At 41.8% G+C, this 21,792-nt stretch overlaps 1 long non-coding RNA gene across 1 annotated transcript in view; it reads right to left on the reverse strand.

Moving 5' to 3' along the window:
- LOC130362876 (uncharacterized) overlaps positions 1 to 15,590 on the reverse strand; it is a 92,613-nt gene extending 77,023 nt beyond the window's left edge. Inside the window, exon 1 of the long non-coding RNA XR_008891605.1 lies at positions 15,462 to 15,590. This is a non-coding gene — a long non-coding RNA (uncharacterized LOC130362876). The remainder of the gene's footprint in view (positions 1 to 15,461) is intronic.
- Positions 15,591 to 21,792: the final 6,202 nt, after the last annotated feature.

The raw sequence follows: 21,792 nt of genomic DNA on the forward strand, positions 1-21,792 counted from the left end.
CATGGAGTGGGATAAAGGGAGAAAACCTAGAGGGTACTTAAATTCCAGATTTTATCATCTCATCCACTTAGTTAATAAGTAGATGCTTTGGATTTTCTACACAGAAATTCTGTGATGCTAATATGCAGCATTTCTGCCATGTGTGGCCGTATCCTTAAAGTGTACACCTAACAATAGCAACAGTTCTGTATATGGTAGAAGAGGTGTACTAGTACATAAGGGTTAGAATTCCTTTTTTCTTCATCATAGCTCCAATGCACCACATGAATGCAAATTAGATCAAATACACAGCGGAACATGCATAAGACATGTTAAAATCCAACATCATCACAGTCATCCAGCTGTTATATACATTAGATTATGGTCACATCCTATAGAAAACAATACAATCTGTAGACAAGTATCACATGTTTATGCCCAGTATAAGTTACCCACATTAAATGGCTTTGTTACCAACTATGATCTGGACCTTCTGATAGGACGGGAGGTCCACACCCAGTCAAAAATTGTCTTTTAGCATTTGGCTTCAGATAACAATATTGTAGTATGGATTTGGATATACTTATAGTTTAATGTTGTGGACTGTAAGATCACTACAGAGGCTAACAGAATGGACTCTAATATATATATACAGTATATTTATTTAAGATTCACTATTCTCTACTCTTGCTGCAAACAATGCATCTCTTTGTAGTTTATATAAATGGTGGCCAGATGGTATATTCTTGTTTAAATTGCTAAGATGACCCAGCTGTAAGACTGACCATAGACATATAGTTCTATTACATATATGAGGACTTCCTCAGATGTCTGTGTAACGCCCAGCGCGCCGGCCAGACACGCTGGCCGTGAGCGCTTTCCTCCCCAGCCGGCGGGGGTGGAATTCGCATTGCGGGACATTCCCTCATGCGAATCCCAGCCTGTCAATCACCTCTGCCCTCTGCTGTCCTGTTCGTCCTTCCTCAGTGTCCCCTGCCTCCTAGGGCACGTGCACGCCGGAGCTCTCTGATTTAAAAGGCCAGTATGCCCATAATTATGGCATACACCTGCACCTTTGTTTTAAGTACCAGCACCTCCCACAAACCTCTGCCGGATCTTTGTTACCATTGTGCCCTAGCTAAAGCTTTCCTGTGTCTTGCCTTGCTGTTCCTGACCCCTCTGTTCCGTTACCAGTCCTTGCTCCCGTGCCGCCTGCCTTTGACCTCCTCCCACGTTCCTTTCCACGCACCTGTGCCGCCAGCACTGACCTTCTGCTATTCTGACCAGGACTAGCTGTATCTCTCCTTTGCCTCGAACCTCCTCAGCCGCCTGTGTGGTCAAGTTGTGCCTGGGGTAGCGACCTGGGTGCCGCCTGCCGCAGCAAGACGATCCCACTTTGTGGCGGGCTCTGGTGAAAATCAGACTCTGCTTCTTGGCACGGCCCACGTCATCTACCACACAGGTCCAGCGGATCCACTACTACCCTTAGTGCTACCGCCTTCTGCCGTGAGTCTTAGGCTAGGTTCACACTACGGAATCTCTGATTTCTGCCCGGAGATTCCGAGTGCGGCCAGCGCCGACTGAATCAGTCGGCGCTAGGACCGTGCGGACACTGCAGTCTCCAATAGACTCCAATGTGTTCCGCTTGTATTTCCTCCTGAAGAATGAGCAACGCTATTCTTCAGGCGGAAATTTTCAAACGGAAATCCATTCACTACACCATACATTTTAGTAAGCGGAATTTCTGCCTGCAATTTCAAAGGCAGGCGGTAATTCGGTAGTGTGAACCTAGCCTTACAGTCTGCTTTAAATGTCCATGACTTTCATCTTAGGTTTTTAATATCCCCATATGTAATAATAAGAGATATTTGTATTTTTCATAAATGAGTAGAATAGATATATCAATGCAGTATGCCGTGTACTGGGGGTTTTATACTCTGCCTTGACTTGTCTTGCATGGTCTTTCGCTCTCACACTGTGGCTAGGGTTTCAGTATTCACAGCCAGCTATAGCCGGCACTGCATTTAGAAAGCTTCCAGCTCTGTGTTATAGCAGCTGCTGCTAACATTGTAAACTGTTGCTCAGCACTGGGAACAAATGGCTGGAGATATGTAGGACACAGATTGAGGAAAGCAAAATGTGGCAGCGGTCCTGGAATAGATCACCTGCTCATTCAGAATGTCTGTGACATCATTTTTTAAGTGGGTGGTGTGCCCCTTAAATAAAGGGCAGATTGCTTTTCATTAAATTAAAAAGTAGATTTAAAGGGATGGCAGTAAATAAAATGTAAGCATGAATGAAGGTCTTGAAAAACTTGGGTTGGTGTCACTATTGTACATTTAGTTTACTACTGGGTAGTCAAGAGTTCTGCTGTTGCTAAGTCCCAAGTTGGCATCCAACAAAAACGTTCTCGTGCTCACCAGTAGACATTTTTTAAAAGGCTCCCCTACATTTTGCAAGTTCACATTAAAGGGGTACTCCGGTGGAAAACATTATTTTTTTTTTTTTAAATCAACTGGTGCCAGAAAGTTAAATAGATTTGTAAATTACTTTTATTTCAAAATCTTAATCCTTCCAGTGCTTATCAGCTGCTGTATGCTCCACTGGAAGTTGTGTAGTTGTTTTACTCGCCGCATGGCGTTTGTTTGGGACAAAAAGGATGCAGCCAGATGTTAGCTGGGTGTCTATAGGGCCATAAAAATGCCATATCCACATGGTGGAGTTTGTTATGGTGTTTTTTCTTAACCTTTTGTGTCATTAGTGGCAGTTTATAAAATTGCAGCATGCTCTGGATATGGGGGAGATTTATCAAAACCTGTCCAGAGGAAAAGTTGCTGTGTTGCCCATAGCAACCAATCAGATCGTTTCTTTTAATTTTGAAAAGGCCTCTACAAAATGAAAGAAGCAATCTGATTGGTTGCTATGGGCAACACAGCAACTTTTCCTCTGGACAGGTTTTGATAAATCTCCCCCATGGTGTTTTTTTTTCTTTTTTTTAAAGAAAGAAACTGCCAAATAAAAACGCCTATACTAATACAAACTATTTTTGCAAATAATTCCACGAAACTGCATTATGTAGAAGAAAAATGAGGAGGAAGTTGTGACTGTTCATAGCCAAAAGTCAGCTTTAAATGAGGTTGTCATTTGCTAGACCTTTGCGGCCCTATATAAGGGGTAGGTTATTGCCTCATGGCTTGTCCTACTGGTTGGTCCTCTGATGGGCCAGTCCTACCCTAAATATAAGTTTCATTTTGCAGTCAATTAATTCTGCTCTACAGAGTAGACAGTTTCTGAAAAGAGGTTAAAAATTCCAGGACTATTCAAGCCCATTGCATAATGAATTTGACCTTGGGCCTATTTGCAGTGAACGAGAGGAGAGCGTGAGCTGTGGTAGCACAACATCTCTGTCACAGTAAGGCTCTGGAGTCTACAAGGAATAGTCTTTTAATATTTTGCATCATTCTGTACAGCTGAATAGTTGATCACAATGTGACTCTTGACCAATGAATACAGGATCCTGTCCCAAGTCCACCCTCCTCTTCTGGGGAATAGGGTGGGATATAACATTGTCCTTTTGTTCAGTTGACTCAAAGCCTTGGCCTAGCCAAGAGTATATGTCAGCTCCTCTGTTCTGTCACACTACACATTCATGAGGAGACTGATTTCTGTGAGCCTAGGTATAGCTAATGTCAGGCATACCTCCAACATATAGGCCACATTCTCACTAGTCCTGTCTACAATCAAGCTCAAAACTGTGCCTAGCTGAGTCCTGCTGCAAGGATAGTTCAGCATTCTATCAAAGGGGTCAAAACAATAAAATTGTTGTCTACATCATTTTGCCTCAGGACAGTCCAGTGCTTTCCAGTTTAGTAAGGGGAAGTGTCACTTTACCAGAAAATTAAGTGGAGTTCTACAGTTTTTCTTGTCACAGTATATCTGTTAAAGCAGATTTATTTCAATGGGCAGTGACTGGGCTTCCCAGTTGTTGGTAAATAGGTTCCCATGGGACATGCCCTGGTATAGTATCCTGGCTTATAGCAGTTAGGGTGATGTGGATGTTACGTGTACAGATATAGCCTGGCAGTGGAAATCAATGCAAATGGGGAACTTTACCAAACAACTTAACTTCTTCCAAAAGTTCTTGAACAGTTCTTAAGGCAGTACAGGTTTGTGAAAGGCAATTGAAGGGCTAACCCATGCAGTGTGTTGTGCTAAGTTTAATGCTAAAAATACCCCAGAGAGGTCAGGGAATTGACTTAAACATCATACAGTGGGGATCAAAAGTTTGGGCACCCCAGGTAAAACTTTGTATTAATGTGCATAAAAAAGCCAAGGAAAGATGGAAAAATCTCCAAAAGGCATCAAATTAAATATTAGACATTCTTATAATATGTCAACAAAAGTTAGATTTTATTTCCATCATTTACACTTTCAAAATAACAGAAAACAAAAAAAATGGCATCTGCAAAAGTTTGGGCACCCTGCAGAGTTAATATCTTGTACTGCCCCCTTTGGCAAGTATCACAGCTTGTAAACGCTTTTTGTAGCCAGCCAAGAGCCTTTCAATTCTTGTTTGAGGTATCTTTGCCCATTCCTCCTTACAAAGGTCTTCCAGTTCTTTGAGATTTCTGGGCTGTCTGTCACGCACTGCTCTTTTAACCCCTTAATGACCACGGACGTAAATGTACGTCCTGGTTTGGCGGGACTTCCCGCACCAGGACGTACATTTACGTCCTGTGTATGACACCGAGCATCGGAAGGGTGCTCGCGTCATACACGGCAGGTTCCGGCTGCTAGCAGCAGTCGGGGACCCGCCCGTAATGGGCGACATCCGCGATCGCGCGGATGTCCGCCATTAACCCCTCCGATGCCGTGATCAATACAGATCACGGCATCTGCAGCATTGCGGCACTTGGATTGGATGATCGAATCGCCTGCAGCGCTGCCGCGGGGATCCGATCATCCAGCATGACAGCTGGAGGTCCCCTTACCTGGCTCCGGCCTTCTCCCCGGGTCTTCTGCTCTGGTCTGCGATTGAGCAGACCAGAGCAGAAGATCACCGATAATACTGAGCAGTACTGTGTCCTATGCATAGCACTGCACAGTATTAGCAATCAAAGGATTGCTATAGATAGTCCCCTATGGGGACCTAAAATGTGTAAAAAAAAAGTTGAAAAATGTATAAATAAAAAGTAAAAAAAAAATTAAAAATCCCCTCCCCCAATAAAAATTTTCCCATTTTACCCCCAAAAAGTGTTAACATTTTTTTTTTATAAACATATTTGGTATCGCCGCGTGCGTAAATGTCCGAAATATCAAAATATAATGTTAATGATCCCGTACGGTGAATGGCGTAAACGTAAAAAATTCAAAAAATCCAAAAATGCTGCTTTTTTGTCACATTTTATTAAAAAAAATTAATAAAAAATTATCTAAAAGTTTTATATATGCAAATATGGTACATAAAAAAAGTACAGATGACGGCGCAAAAAATGAGCCCTCATACCGCCCTATATACGGAAAAATGAAAAAGTTATAGGTGGTCAAAATAGGGCGATTTTAGATTAATGATTTTGTTCAAAAAGTTTTAGATTTTTTTTAAGCGGTACAAAAATATAAAAGTATCTAGCCATGGGTATCATTTTAATCGTGTTGACCCACAGAATAAAGAACACATGTCATTTTTACCGTAAAGTGTACAGTGTGAAAATAAAACCCTCCAAAATGTGCAAAATGTTGTTTTTCATTTAAATTTCCTCCCTAAATTTTTTTGTGGGTTTTCCGTACATTTTATGGTAAAATGAGAGGTTTCATTACAAAGTACAATTGGTCACGCAAAAAACAAGCCCTTACATGGGTCTGTAGATGGAAATATAAAAGAGTTATGGATTTTAGAAGGCGAGGAGGAAAAAAAGAAAACGCAAAAATAAAATTGGCCTGGTCCTTAAGGGGAAAATGGACTTGGTCATTAAGGGGTTAAGGTCTATCCATAGATTTTCAATTATGTTGAGGACAGGAGTTTGTGAAGGCCATGGCAAAACCTTCAGTTTACGCCTCTTGATGTAATCCCCTGTGGATTTCGAGGTGTGTTTAGGATCATTATCCATTTGTAGAAGCCATCCTCTCTTTAACTTCAGCTTTTTCACAGATGGCATCAAGTTAGCATCCAAAAGTTGCTGAAATTTTATTGAATCCATTTTTCTTTCTACTGTTCAGATGTTGCCTGTGCCACTGGCTGCAATACAACCCCAAAGCATGATTGATCCACCTCCATGCTTAACAGTTAGACAGAGGTTCTTTTCATTAAATTCTGTTCCCCTCCTTCTCCAAACGTACCTTTGCTCATTCCGGCCAAAAAGTTCAATTAAAACCTCATCGGTCCACAGAACTTGTTTCCAAAATGCATCAGGCTTGTCTACATGTTCATTTGCAACGTTCAAACGGGGATTTTTGTGGTGAGGACGTAGAAGAGGTTTTCTTCTGATGACTCTTCCATGAAGACCATATTTGTACAAGTATCTCTTTATAGTGGAATAGTGTACCACAACTCCAGTGTCTGCCAACTCTCTCTGGAGGGATTGTGCAGTCAAATGTGGGTTTTGAATTGTTTTTCTCACAATCCTGCGAGCTGTTCTGTCTGATATTTTTCTTGGTCTTCCAGATCTTGCTTTAACTTCCACTGTTCCTGATGACTGCCATTTCTTAATTACATTCCGAACAGAGGATACTGACATCTGAAAATGTTTTGCTTTCTTCTTATAGCCTTCTCCAGCTTTGTGAGCGTCAACTATTTTCAGTTTCAGATTTATAGACAACTGCTTAGAAGAACCCATGGTGCTGATTGTTGGGGCAAGGTCAGATGAGTCTGGGCATTTAAAACCTTGGAGATTGACATCACCTGGTCTTCCCAGATGATGATTGAGAACAATTCATGACACTGGCAGGTCTCAGCTTTGCAAAGGGGGCAGTGCATGCTATAAATTCTGCAGGGTGCCCAAACTTTTGCAGACGCCATTTTTTTGTTTTCTGTTATTTTGAAAGTGTAAATGATGGAAATAAAATCTAACTTTTAATAGGTACAATGGTGTATCGGCGCTATGAGAGTAGGGTAATTTCAAACGGTACTTAATGTAGAAAGGGTTCAAATATAGATACAACGGTCACTGAAAAGAAAAGACAAGTGCCGTGATTGGTCTATTCACTGTCACTCTATTGTATTGTACTGACTATTTGGACATTAATTATACAAGCTAGGTCTCTATACTATGGTCCATGCAATCCTCGTATAACTAGAAGTTACGCTGATAACCACACAGTCAATCTTATACCTCTGATTCCCAGGTATGGCAACAACACATTTGCACACGGTCGCTGCCTTATTATGCCGCCAACGTGGCTTTACTAGCGTAGTACCTGTTCCTCCAATGTGTCCATGGTTTTTGTTTCCTGGTCCCTCCAGGGGTTATAGGTGGGTTCTTATGACTTGCGTTGTCTTGCTGCGTGACAAGTAGCTGAACGTCGGGAGAACTGCTCCGGCCGGAAGCGTCTCACCGGCCGGCCACCTTGATCTTACAGAACTGAGCCGAGGCCCGTGATTTGTCATTTTTATAACACTATTATATCATAATTCAGATTTTACTACACCTTTATTTAGCCCTTCCAGCAAGTTTTTGAACATTTTAGAAATCTGACTCAATTCACATGGTGCGACATTGAAGGTGCGTTTTCAGTGCGTTTTTTGCATGGGGACTGCTGTTATAGTTAAAGGAACTTGACCCAAATCTTATTTTGATGTAATTAAGAAAACCTTGGATAATGCACTTGGAAATCAGGACAATGCTGAGGTGGATTGACATTACTGCCTATAAACAGCCTTGAGCCCGTACCTCTAACGATCTCTGAGGAAGGAAAGCAAACTTTCTGAAACGCGTCAGATCCAGAATCTTTTTGGCCCTAGGCCTTTGCTGTAAAGTGACGTCACTAAGCAAATCACGGGCCTCGGCTCAGTTCTGTCAGATCAAGGTGGACAGCCGGTGAGACGCTTCCGGCCGGAGCAGTTCTCCTGGCGTTCGGCTCCTTGTCACGCAGCAAGACAACGCAAGTCATAAGAACCCACCTATAACCCCCGGAGGGACCAGGAAACAAAAACTGTGGACACATTGGAGGACCAGGTACTACTCTGGTAAAGCCACGTTGGCAGCATAATAAGGTAGCAATCGTGTGCATATGTGTTGTTGCCATACCTGGGAATCGTAGGTATAAGATTGACTGTGTGGTTATCAGCGTAACTTCTAGTTATACGAGGATTGCATGGACCATAGTAGAGACCTAGCTTGTATAATTAATGTCCAAATAGTCAGTACAATACAATAGAGTGACATTGAATAGACCAATCACGGCACTTGTCTTTTCTTTTCAGTGACCGTTGTATCTATATACGAACCCTTTCTACATTAAGTAAGTAACGTTTGAAATTACCCTACTCTCATAGCGCCGGTACACCATTGTACCTACTTTTTAGTTTACTTAATATTGGAGTGGAAATACAGGGATCCACCCAGTTGTATCTAGACTGCTGAATTAAACATCATTGCGCCGGTGCCATAATTATTTGTATCAAAATCTAACTTTTGTTGACATATTATAAGAATGTGCAATCTGTAATTTGATGTCTTTTGGAGATTTTTCCATCTTTCCTTGGCTTCTTTATGCACATTAATCAAAATTTTTACCTGGGGTGCCCAAACTTTTGATCCCCACTGTATACCAATACCACGGGCATAAAGCTTTATGTACCTCCCCTAAAATGTCACTTTTAGGGTGCGTTCACACAATAGTAACTAGCAACGGGTTTCCCGCTGCGGGAAACCCACTGCAAGTTACGCTACCATTCATTTGAATGGGTCTGTGGAGAGTCCCCAAATCTGACACTATTGCGGACACTATTGCGGACTGTCTGACTTTTCCGTTTTTGCATTTTTGTTTTTTACTCCTTGCCTTTAAAAAATCATAACTCTTTCAATTTTGCACCTAAAAATCCATATGATAGCTTATTTTTTGCGCCACCAATTCTACTTTGTAATGACGTCAGCCATTTTGCCCAAAAATCTACGGTGAAACGGGAAAAAAAATCATTGTGAGACAAAATTGAAAAAAACCCCGCTGTTTTGTAACTTTTGGGGGCTTCCGTTTCTACGTAGTACATTTTTCGGTAAAAATGACACTTTATCTTTATTCTATAGGTCCATACGATTAAAATGATACCCTACTTATATAAGTTTGATTTTGTCGTACCTCTGGAAAAAATCATAACTACATGCAGTAAAATTAATACGTTTAAAATTGTCATCTTCTGACCCCTATAACTTTTTTATTTTTGCACATGTGGGTTGGTATGAGGGCTCATACCGCCCCATACGCGCAAAAATAAAAAAGTTATAGGGGTCAGAAGATGACAATGCACTATTTTGAACTTTGGAATTGTTTTGCGCGTACGCCATTGACCGTGCGGTTTAATTGACAATATATTTTTATAATTCGGACATTTCCGCACGTGGCGATACCATATAAGTTTATTTTTATTTTTATTTACACTGTGTTTTTTTTTTTTAGGGGAAAAGGGGGGTGATTCAAACTTTTAATAGGGAAGGGGTTAAATGATCTTTATTCACTTTTTTTTCACTTTTTTTTGCAGTGTTATAGCTCCCATAGGGACCTATAACACTGCACACACTGATCATTGTTATCTCATAGGGACCTATAACACTGCACACACTGATCATTGTTATCCCATAGGGACCTATAACACTGCACACACTGATCTCTTACACTGATCATTGTTATCCCATAGGGACCTATAACACTGCACACACTGATCTTTTACATTGATCACTGGTTTCTCATAAGAAACCAGTGATCGATGATTCTGCCGTTTGACTGCTCATGCCTGGATCTCAGGCACTGAGCAGTCATTCGGCGATCGGACAGCGAAGAGGCAGGTAGGGACCCTCCTGCTGTCCTGTAAGCTGTTCGGGGTGCCGCGATTTTGCAGCGGCTATCCCGAACAGCCCACTGAGCTATCCGACATACTTTCACTTTCACTTTAGACGCTGCGTTCAACTTTGAACGCCGCGTCTAAAGGGTTAATAGCACCGCGATCAATGCCGCGCGCCGTGGCCCCGCGTTATAGATCGGGAGCGGACACAGGACGTTTCAGTACGTCATGTGTCCTTAACCCCTTAAGGACTCAGGGTTTTTCCGTTTTTGCACTTTTGTTTTTTCCTCCTTACCTTTAAAAAATCATAACCCTTTCAATTTTCCACATAAAAATCCATATTATGGCTTATTTTTTGCGTCGCCAATTCTACTTTGCAGTGACATTAGTCATTTTACCCAAAAATGCACGGCGAAACGGAAAAAAAAATCATTGTGCGACAAAATCGGAAAAAAAACGCCATTTTGTAACTTTTGGGGGCTTCCGTTTCTACGCAGTGCATATTTCGGTAAAAATGACACCTTATCATTATTCTGTAGGTCCATACGGTTAAAATGATACCCTACTTATATAGGTTTGATTTTGTCGCACTTCTGGAAAAAATCATAACTACATGCAGGAAAATTTATACGTTTAAAAATGTCATTTTCTGACCCCTATAACTTTTTTATTTTTCCACGTACGGGGCGGTATGAGGACTCATTTTTTGCGCCGTGATCTGAAGTTTTTATTGGTATGATTTTTGTTTTGATCTGACTTTTTGATCACTTTTTATTCATTTTTTAATGTTATAAAAAGTTACCAAAATACGCTTTTTTGGACTTTGGAATTTTTTTGCGCGTACGCCATTGACCGTACGGCTTAATTAATGATATATTTTTATAGTTCGGACATTTACGCACGCGGCGATACCACATATGTTTATTTATTTATTTTTTTACACTGTTTTATTTTTCTTATGGGAAAAGGGGGGTGATTCAAACTTTTATTAGGGAAGGGGTTAAATGACCTTTATTAACACTTTTTTTTTACTTTTTTTTTGCAGTGTTATAGGTCCCATAGGGACCTATAACACTGCACACACTGATCTTTCATCCTGATCACAGGCGTGTATTAACACGCCTGTGATCAGCATTATCGACGCTTGACTGCTCCTGCCTGGATCTCAGGCACGGAGCAGTCATTCGTCGATCGGACACCGAGGAGGCAGGTAAGAGCCCTCCCGGTGTCCGATCAGCTGTTCGGGACGCCGCGATTTCACCGCGGCGGTCCCGAACAGCCCGACTGAGCAGCCGGGATACTTTCAGTTTCACTTTAGAAGCGGCGGTCAGCTTTGACCGCCGCTTCTAAAGGGTTAATACCGCACATCGCCGCAATCGGCGATGTGTGGTATTAGCCGCGGGTCCCGGCCGTTGATTAGCGCCGGGACCCACGCGATATGATGCGGGATCGCGGCGCGATCCCGCTTCATATCGCGGGAGCCGGCGCAGGACGTAAATATACGTCCTGCGTCGTTAAGGGGTTAAGGGGTTAAATCAATGGTAGCGTAACTCACAGCGGGATTCCCGCAGCGGGCAACCCGCTACTAGTAATAGCGTGTGAACGCACCCTTATTAGGATCACTAAAAGTAATTATAATATACAGTGGGGCAAAAAAGTATTTAGTCAGCCACCAATTGTGCAAGTTCTCCCACTTATAAAGATGTGAGAGGCCTGTAATTGTCATCATAGATATACCTCAACTATGAGAGACAGAATGAGAAAAAAAATCCATAAAATCACAGTCTGATTTTTAAAGACTTTATTTGCAAATTATGGTGGAAAATAAGTATTTGGTCACCTACAAACAAGCAACATTTCTGACTCTCACAGACCTGTAACTTCTTCTTTAAGAGTCACTCATTACCTGTAATAATGACACCTGTTTGAGCTTGTTATCAGTATAAAAGACACCTGTCCACAACCTCAGTCACACTCCAAACTCCACTATGGCCAAGATCAAAGAGCAAAATTGTAGAACTGCACCAGGGAGCAATTATTAGAAAATGGAAGACATACAAGACCACTGATTATCTCCCTCGATCTGGGGCTCCACGCAAGATCTCACCCCGCGGTGAAAAAATTATCACATGAACGGTGAGCAAAAATCCCAGACAGGGGGACCGAGTGAATGACTAAAATCATGCAGTGCCAGACGTGTCCCCCTGCTTAAGCCACTAAATGACTGGGCTTGTCTGAATTTTGCTAGGGAGCATTTGGATGATCCAGAAGAGTATTGGGAAAATGTCATATGGTCAGATGAAACCAAAGTAGAACTTTTTGGTAAAAACTCAACTTTTCCTTTTTGGAGGAGAAAGAATGCCGAGTTGCATCCAAAGAACACCATATCTACTGTGGACCATGGGGGTGGAAACATCATGCTTTGGGGCTGTTTTTCTGCTAAGGGACCAGGACGACTGATCAGTGTATTGTGAAATTTTGAGTGAAAACCTCCTTCCATCAGCAAGGGCATTGAAGATGAAACGTGGCTGGGTCTTTCAGCATGACAATGATCTTAAACACACCACCTGGGCAATGAAGGAGTGGCTTCATAAGAAGCATTTCAAGGTCCTGAAGTGGCCTAGCCAGTCTCCAGATCTCAACCCCATAGAAAACCTTTGAAGGGAGTTGAAAGTCTGTGTTGCCCAGCGACAGCCCCAAAACATTACTGCTCTAGAGGAGATCTGCAGGGAGGAATGGGCCAAAATACCAGCAACAGTGTGTGAAAACCTTGTGAAGACTTACAGAAAACGTTTGATCTCTGTCATTGCCAACAAAGGGTATATAACAAAGTATTGAGATGAACTTTTGTTATTGACCAAATACTTATTTTCCACCATAATTTGCTAATAAATTCTTTAAAAATCAGACAATGATTTTATGGATTTTTTTTCTCATTATGTCTCTCATAGTTGAGGTATGCCTATGATGAAAATTACAGGCCTCTCATCTTTTTAAGTGGGAGAACTTGCACAGTTGGTGGCTGACTGAATACTTTTTTGCCCCACTGTATTATACCAAAATATAAAGTTATTTAAAAACTAGCTGCCATCATATTATATGCCAGTCCTATTATATTGGCCGGATGTCCAACATCATCCTATGTTTGTATTCACAATGGAGTCTGCAGTACTCGACTGAGTGTGACTCTATAATGGCTGCACTTTAAAACATGCAAATTTGCCCCCTCTACATGTTTCAGAGCTACTGCACCGTCTTCAGGAGGAACATGAGGCAAACATTGAGGCTTGGTTCACATCACGATTTTACCATCTGATTAACAGACAGTAAAATTGGACAAAATTGGATTACCTGAAATCGTATACAATCGTATTAAAAAAATTGTTTGGTATTTGATTTAAAATCGTATGAAAAAATCGTACAGTTAAAAATTCCATCCGATTTTTCCAAAAAATCTGATCATATTAGGAATATTATATGTATGTCAAGGGCAATAAAGTTTATTTAAAGACGCTACTGCGCATGTGTAAAAAGAAATTGTGTGTGATAAATCTGATGAAATTGCACAGTCACACGATTCAATACGATTTACGTAGGCCATAATAATAAAAAAAAATTGGACACAATTTCGATCCAATTTTGAATCTGGGTGAAAAATCATGGTCAACCACGATTTTACCCCTGATATGAAATTGTGCAAATCCGAATGCGGATTAAAACTGATGCATGTGTTGGACATGATTAATGGATATGAAACATTTGAACGATTTGAAGATAAAAAAATTGTGAGAAAAAGTAGGATGGTAAAATCGTGATGTGAATGCACCCTTAGAAAAATGGCCGCCAGTGATATTTATAGATGCTCCCATCATGTCATCAAGGTGCGTCCTGTCCTTGCACTTCAATGTGTGACTACGTTAGCTTTACCTATCACAATCCAAACAAAAAAAGCTCAATGGTCAGGCCCGAGAATGTGGCAATAGAGTTACCTGTAACAATTGTGTTCAATTGCGTCACTTATGCTTAGTGCTAACCCCTAAGTTCTTTCTAGATTGAAGGGTGATGTTAGCTGGTTGGTTCCCAGTGGATGTCTTGTGTAAAACTGTAGTTGAGCTGCAGTTTCCTATCACAGGATGCAGGCCTGAACAGAGACATGAATTGGCAGCCACGAGTACTGGTCAGAGGCCTGTACAGGTACCAAGAGAAATAATTAAGTCCTTATAAAGTTTACCTTTAAAGACATTGGTCCTTTATCTAAAAGGCGCAAAAGGTGGAGAAAAATTGTTAAACCCTGAAAAGGGTTAGGTTGCTACTATTTTTGTCAATGCCTACAGGCACCACACTGATCCCAAGTGATTCTAGGTAGGCCTCTGCTACACTGACTAGATGTTACTTTGGCTCTGACTCTGCGAGCCTCCAGCAAAGCTGAATATTTATAGACAGTTCCTTAGACTAGCTCCTCCGTTTCTCTAGATTCTCCTAAAATGTTAAATCTATTGGGCTATGTAATATAACTATGTCTTTCCTAGCAACACCATTAGGAGGCAAGAAAGTGTAACCTGAACTGAACAATGTGTGTGCATGTGTGATATTGACCCCTTAGCACCTGCCAAAACAATAGTACAGTACACCCCTACCCCTTAATTCCCTGGTTGAACTTGATGGACATATGTCTTTTTTCGACCATACTAACTATGTAACTATGTAACTAAGTACAATATAAATACAGAGCAAATTCACATTTCAGAAGCATGGCAATTAGAGATGAGCGAACTTACAGTAAATTCGATTCGTCACGAACTTCTCGGCTCGGCAGTTGAAGAATTTTCCTGCATAAATTAGTTCACCTTTCAGGTGCTCCGGTGGGCTGGAAAAGGGGGATACAGTCCTAGGAGACTCTTTCCTAGGAATGTATCCACCTTTTCCAGCCCACCGGAGCACCTGAAGGCTGAAGTAATTTACGCAGGATAAGTCATCAACTGCCGAGCCGAGAAGTTCGTGACGAATCGAATTTACTGTAAATTCGCTCATCTCTAATGGCAATAAAAAAGGTTGTGCTATACCGATCCAACCATCAAGAACGCTGCAGTTGTACAATGTGAAGCCTAACATGCATGTCTATGTGCACAGACAGACACATGAAAACACATTGTGGTGTTGGGTGAAGGATGTGTGAATTAACCTTTTTGTGATGCCAGGGCGTGGTTGACCTATACACCACCCGAGGTAGACCAGCTTCTCCTGTGCCAGGCATGGGGCAAATAATTACGGATAACTGGCTTTACTGAGGTTGGAAAAATGGTACAATCCGTTATAGCTCAGATTAGCATGAAGGAGATGCAGGGTGAACTTTGGGAAGCTTATCGGCTTGCTGGGACTTGATTGTTCTGTATATGACTGACTTGACTTGTATGCAACCCACGCTAGACTGTAGTTACTTGGACTTGACAAACTTGACTTGAATTGATCCCCGGACTTTAGTGCTTACCGCCAGGCTTTGACTTTCACCCAGGTGCAGGGGTTAGCTGGTAGTAGATAATGCATGGTTGCTGGACTAGGCCTCAGGCCTCCTTCAGGATCACCTCACAGAAAGACTCCACACTTCTCTCAACTGTACCTCAGCTAGAACTGAACTCTGAACTCTGGTTACACTATATATGGGGCAGGTTTTGAGCATTCCCATTGGGCAGATAAGTCACATGGTTCATCTCTGCATACTCCCCTAACAACAAGGTTCATGACAACAGGTTTAAAAGTTTAAAAGTGACAAGTACATAGAGCATACCAATAACTTAACCATTGCATAACAGTGCATTATACCCAGAAATATAGAGAGTCCTGAGGAGTGTGGGCCCAAGACGGACATTGAAGCAGCATCTGCCACACAGGATGGGCAGGAGTACAGAACACTTTATAGGTCACCACAAAATGAACTTATCAGCTGCAATCCAATTAAGCCTTAACATCACCATAATAATTTCTAAGGGTATAATATCTGCCTCAGCTGCTGCAGAACCTTATTTTAAAGAGGCCAAAGTAATTTGTGTTATTCATTCATGACACTGAGCATATAACAAATGTTTTGCGACTTCTGTGGTCTGTATAATAAGAAATAATATACTCCCCATCATTATGTATTAAAGGGGTAATCCAGCAAAAAGAAATGATTTATAAATCAATTGCATATATTAACTTTGTACCTTTGTAATATATTTCAATTAGCTGAGATGTAAGCGTTTCCCCAGCCACTATATTCTTACCGTTTCCATGAAGCTCTGAAGTTCAGGTGTTTTTTGTTTTGTTTTGTTTTTTCATGTGGTCTGCACTCTGCTCCTGACTCCTCTCCTCCCCCTTTACTTTTCCCAGATCACGTGTCATCACTCTCCGGTGCTCTGAGGAATTGGCTTCACTATTAAAGCCATCCCCCTGAGCTGACATCAGCTCCCTCAATCTTAGTAGAAGCACCATACCACTCTGAAAGCCTAACAGAAGATGCAGCTGCTAGTTGGAGATGCCAAAGCAGTGTAAACATATTAACATACTGCCCTAAAGTAAGGCGCAGACCATGAGGTAAATGGGGGAACGGAACAGTGGGAGGAAACTTCAGCACAATGCTTGGAGACTTTGAGGGAGATATGTATCATGGTAATTGTATTCCTATGAGAGACAGCAGAAGAGACTCTAAAGAAAATTCTATTTTTATTATTATTATTATTATTATTATTATTATTAATAATAATAAAATTATATGGAGAGCATGTATATCAAGAATTAACAGGGTTTTTTTTTCTTTTTATGGATTGCTGGACAATTTCTTTAACTCCTTGGGGACGGAGCCCATTATAACCCTAGGGACGAGAGCATTTTTTGCAATTCTGACCACTGTCACTTTAAGCAATAATAACTCTGGGATGCTTTAACCTTTCATTCTGATTCATTGTTTTTTCGTAACATATTCTACTTCATGTTAGTGGTAAATTTTTGTCGATACTTGCATCATTTCTTGGGGAAAAATTCAAAAATTTGATGAAAAAATAGAAAATTTAGCATTTTTCAAACTTTGAAGCTCTCTGCTTGTAAGGAAACAGACATTCCAAATAAATGATATATTGATTTACAAATACAATATGTCTACTTAATGTTTGCATCATAAAGTTGACATGTTTTTACTTTTGGAAGATATCAGAGGGCTTCAAAGTTCAGCTACAATTTTCCAATTTTTCTTAAAATTTTCTAAATCGGAATTTTTCAGGGACCAGTTCAGTTTTGAAGTGGATTTGAGGGGTCTTCATATTAAAAATACCCCATAAATTACATTTGACAGATCTTTGGAACAGTGGGCTGTGCAAATGAAAAATTTAATTTTTCATTTTTCCGGACGACTTTTCAAAAAATCTGTCAGACACTTGTGGGGCGTAAATGCTCACTGTATGCCTTGTTACATTCCGTGAGGGGTGTAGTTTCCAAAATGGGTCACATATGGAGGGGGTCAACTGTTCTGGCACCATGGGGGCTTTGTAAACACACAACACACATAGCCTTCAATTCCAGCCTAATTATCTCTCAAAAAGCCCAATGGCGCTCCTTCTCTTCTGAGCATTGTAGTTCGCCCACAGAGCACTTTACTTCCTCATAAGGGGTATTTATATACTCAGAAGAAATGGGGTTACAAATTTTGGGGGGCTTTTTTCCTATAACTCCTTGCGAAAATGAAAAATTTGGGGTAACACCAGCATTTCAGGGTAAAAAAACTAATTTTTAATTTTCATGTCCAACTTTAACGAAAATTTGTCAAAGACCTGAAGGGTGTTAAGGCTCACTATACCCCTTGTTATGTTCCGTGAGGGGTGTAGTTTCCAAAATGGGGTGTTTTTTTTTTTTTGCGTTCATGTCAGAACCGCTGTAACGATCAGCCACCCCTGTGCAAATCACCAATTTAGGCCTCAAATGTACATGGCGCTCTCTCACTTCTGAGCCATGTAGTTTGTCCGTAGAGCATTTTACGTACACATATGGGGTATTTCCATATTCAGAATAAATTGTGTTACAAATTTTGGGGGTCATTTTCTCCTTTTACCTCTCGTGAAAATGAAAAGTAGGGGACAACCCCAGCATGTTAGTGTAAACATTTTTTAAAAAATTTACACTAACATGCTGGTGTAGCCCCCAACTTTACCTTTTCATAAGGGGTAAAAGGAGAAAAATTTCCCCAAAATTTGTAGTGCTATTTCTCCCGAGTATGGAAATACCCCATATGGGGCCCTAAACTGTTGCCTTGAAATACGACAGGGCTCTGAAGTGAGAGAGCGCCATGCACATTTGAGGCCTAAATAAGTAATTTGCAATAGGGGCACACCCGGTTACCTACAGTAAAACCCTATAGCAGTGTTTCCCAAACAAGGTGCCTCCAGCTGTTGCAAGACTCCCAGCCTGCCAGGACAGTCTATGGCTGTCCGGCAATACTGGAAGTTGTGGTTTTGCAACAGCTGGAGGCTCCCTTTAGGAAACACTGCCGTATGTGACTTTTTTTCATTTTTATTTGGGGGGGGGGGGACGTGTAAGGGGGTGTATATGTAGTGTTTTACTTTTTATTATTTGTTAGTGTAGTGTAGTGTAGTGTAGTGTTGTATTTTTAGGGTACATTCACACAGGCGGGGATTCACAGTAAGTTTTCCGCTGGGAGTTTGAGCTGCGGCGGAAAATTTGCCGCAGCTCAAACTTGTAGAAGGAAACATACTGTAAACCCACCCGTGTGAATGTACCCTGTACATTCACATGGGAGGTGGGGCACCCTAAACCTTCAGCTGTGGCAAAATGACAACTCCCAGAATGCACTGACAGACCATACATGCTGGGAGTTGTAGTTTTACAACAGCTCTAGGCAAACTGGTGGGGAACCACTGAGTTAGAAAACAGACTCTAGCTCAGTGATTCCAACCAATGTGCCTCCAGCTGTTGCAAAACTACAACTCCAGCATGTATGGCCTCTCAGTGCATTCTGAGAGTTGTAGTTTTACAACAGCTCTAGGCACACTGGTGGGGAACCACTGAGTTAGGAAACAGACTCTAGCACAGTGTTTCCCAACCAGTGTGCCTACAGCTGTTGGAAAACTACAATTCTCAGCATGGCCAGACAGTCAAGGATGCTGGGCATGTAGTTCTGCAATATCTGGCCCTTCAGATGTTGCAGAACTACAACTCCCAGCATGCCTGGACAGTCTGGGCATGCTAGGAGTTGTAGTTATGCAAAAAGTGGGGAAGAACAGTTTGGAGACAGCTAAGTAGTGGTCTCCAAACTGTAGCCCTCCAGATGTTGCAAAACTACAACTCCAAGCATGCCCAGACTGTCAGGGCATGCTGGGGGTTGTAGTTCTGCAACATATGAAGGGCCAGATATTGCAGAACTACACGCCCAGCATCCCTGACTGTCTGGCCATGCTGGGAATTGTAGTTTTGCAACATCTGGAGGGCTACAGTTTAGAGACCACCTTATAGTGATCTCCAAACTGTGCCTCTTCAGATGTTGCAAAACTACAACTCCCAGCATGCCCAGACAGTCAGTGCATACTGAAAGTTGTAGTTTTGCAACATCTGGAGGACCACAGTTTAGAGACCACTACACAGTGGTCTCCAAACTGTGACCCTCCACATGTTGTAAAACTACAACTCCCAGCATGCCCAGACAGACTTTGGCTGTGTGGGCATGCTGGGAGTTGTAGTTTTGCAGCTTTTAGAAAGCCACAGTGAAGATCACTTACCGCGATCTTCACTGCAGCCTTCTCCAACGCACTTTCCGGCCGATGCTCCTCCTGCTACCGCCGCTGCTCCGGGATGCCGCCTCCGCCACCTCCACCGGTCCGGGTAAGTCGGGCCATGTTCCCCCCCTCGCCGCCCATATTCCCCCTGCTCTGTACCGACTTCCGATCGGTGGCCAGAGTGAGGGAAATTAACTCTATACCCCCCCGCCCCCCTCCTGCCATTGGTGGTCAGCCTGACCGACCAATGGCAGAGGATAGGAGGGGGTGGCAACACTGCCCCCTTGCTCCTATCCTTTAGGATGGTCGGAGCTGTATCTGACAGCTCCGATCATTCTTATTTTCCAGGCCCAGATCGCAGGCAAATCGCTGGTCTGAATTGACCAGCGATTTGCCACGATCGCCGACATGGGGGGGTCTCAGGACCCCCCTAGGCATTGCCACGGGATGCCTGCTGATAGATATCAGCAGTCATCCCGGTCCGATCACCGCCCGGCGAGCGGCAGTGATCGGAAATGCCGAGGGCGTATGGATACGCCCTCCGTCCTTAAGTAGTTAAAGGAGTACTCCGGTGGAATACTATTTTCTTTTAAATCAACTGGTGCCAGAAAGTAAAACAGATTTGTAAATTACATCTATTTAAAAATCTTAATCGCTCCAGTACTTATCAGCTGCGGTATACTACAGAGGAAGTTGTATAGTTCTTTTCTGTCTGACCACATTGCTCTCTGCTGACACCTTAGTCCATGTCAGGATCTGTCCAGAGAAGGATAGTTTTGCTATGAGGATTTGCTCCTACTCTGGACAGTTCCTGACATGGACAGAGGTGTCAGCAGAGAGCACTGTGGTCAGACTGGAAAGAAAATTCAAAAAGAAAAGAACTTCCTCTGGAGCATACAGCAGCTGATGAGTACTCGAAAGATTAAGATTTTTAAATAGAAGTAATTTACAAATCTGTTTAACTTTCTGGAACCATTTGATTTAAAAAAAAATATTGTTTTCCACCGGAGTACCCCTTTAAGAATATTAGATTTACATGACCTATATAAAAAAAAATCCCTAGTGCATATTCATGATGAAGAATATGTGAGAAAAAGCCATGTATAAGCACGGTGTATGTTTCTTTTATCTTTGAAAAGCAAATGTTGTGAAGTGCTGCAAAATAACTTGCACAAGGCAATTGAAAGGTGTTGCCATTTTATGAAGAAAGCCCATAGTTAGAATGTAGGACTCTCCTGCCAAGGAGGCAGCGAGTGTGGCTGGTTCGTGCAGAGGAAGATGGTGTTACAGCACACATGGGAACTGGGCACGCAGCCATGTATCAGCAGGAGAGGATACATATGAAGTACACACAACACATTTCACTCCGCGCAACTGGTTGCTTAATGCTGACTGATTTGCTTAGCACTTTTACAAATGTTTGCCTTTTTCTCCTATGGAACAAATTCTTGCCTGCACAAGGAAATATTTATTACGTGACCTTCAAGAGTGAAAAAAGTAGATCTATTTTTAGACGGAGTTGATCAGAAACAGGAAACAGAGCATAGAAAATAGACAAACTCACTTCTACAGCACAGACCTGGGCGATATTTTATGTTCTATATGTAGCTATAGTAACGCAAAGGTCTCCATAAAACAGCAATATGTGCTGCTGTGCAAAATATATGTCTAGGCTGCAAAGAAGCTAGACTGAGAAACTCTTAAAGAGTCATTTCAGGAGTCATAGATTGTTGCAACAGATACATTTTGTATGGTTTATATAGAACAGGGCCTGTTGTTTATTGGAATTACTAGATGAATACATAGCATTACCCGGTCTTCCTACCTTAACATTGTAGGATAGGAAAAGCAACAATAACGCTCTCTTACTCATATCCCAACCACATAGCCTGTACTCATTTCCTAACCTCATATCGTGTCCTCATGTTGTCCTTATATCTCATCCACTTATCCCCACCTTATATCCTGTCCTCATATCCCGTCATTATATCCCAACCTCATATTCCAACCTCATATCCCAACCTCATATCCAGCCACTATATCCCAACCTCATATCCCAACCTC

Source organism: Hyla sarda, chromosome 3, assembly GCF_029499605.1.
Source record: "Hyla sarda isolate aHylSar1 chromosome 3, aHylSar1.hap1, whole genome shotgun sequence".
In the NCBI taxonomy this organism is placed as follows: Eukaryota; Metazoa; Chordata; class Amphibia; order Anura; family Hylidae; genus Hyla; species Hyla sarda.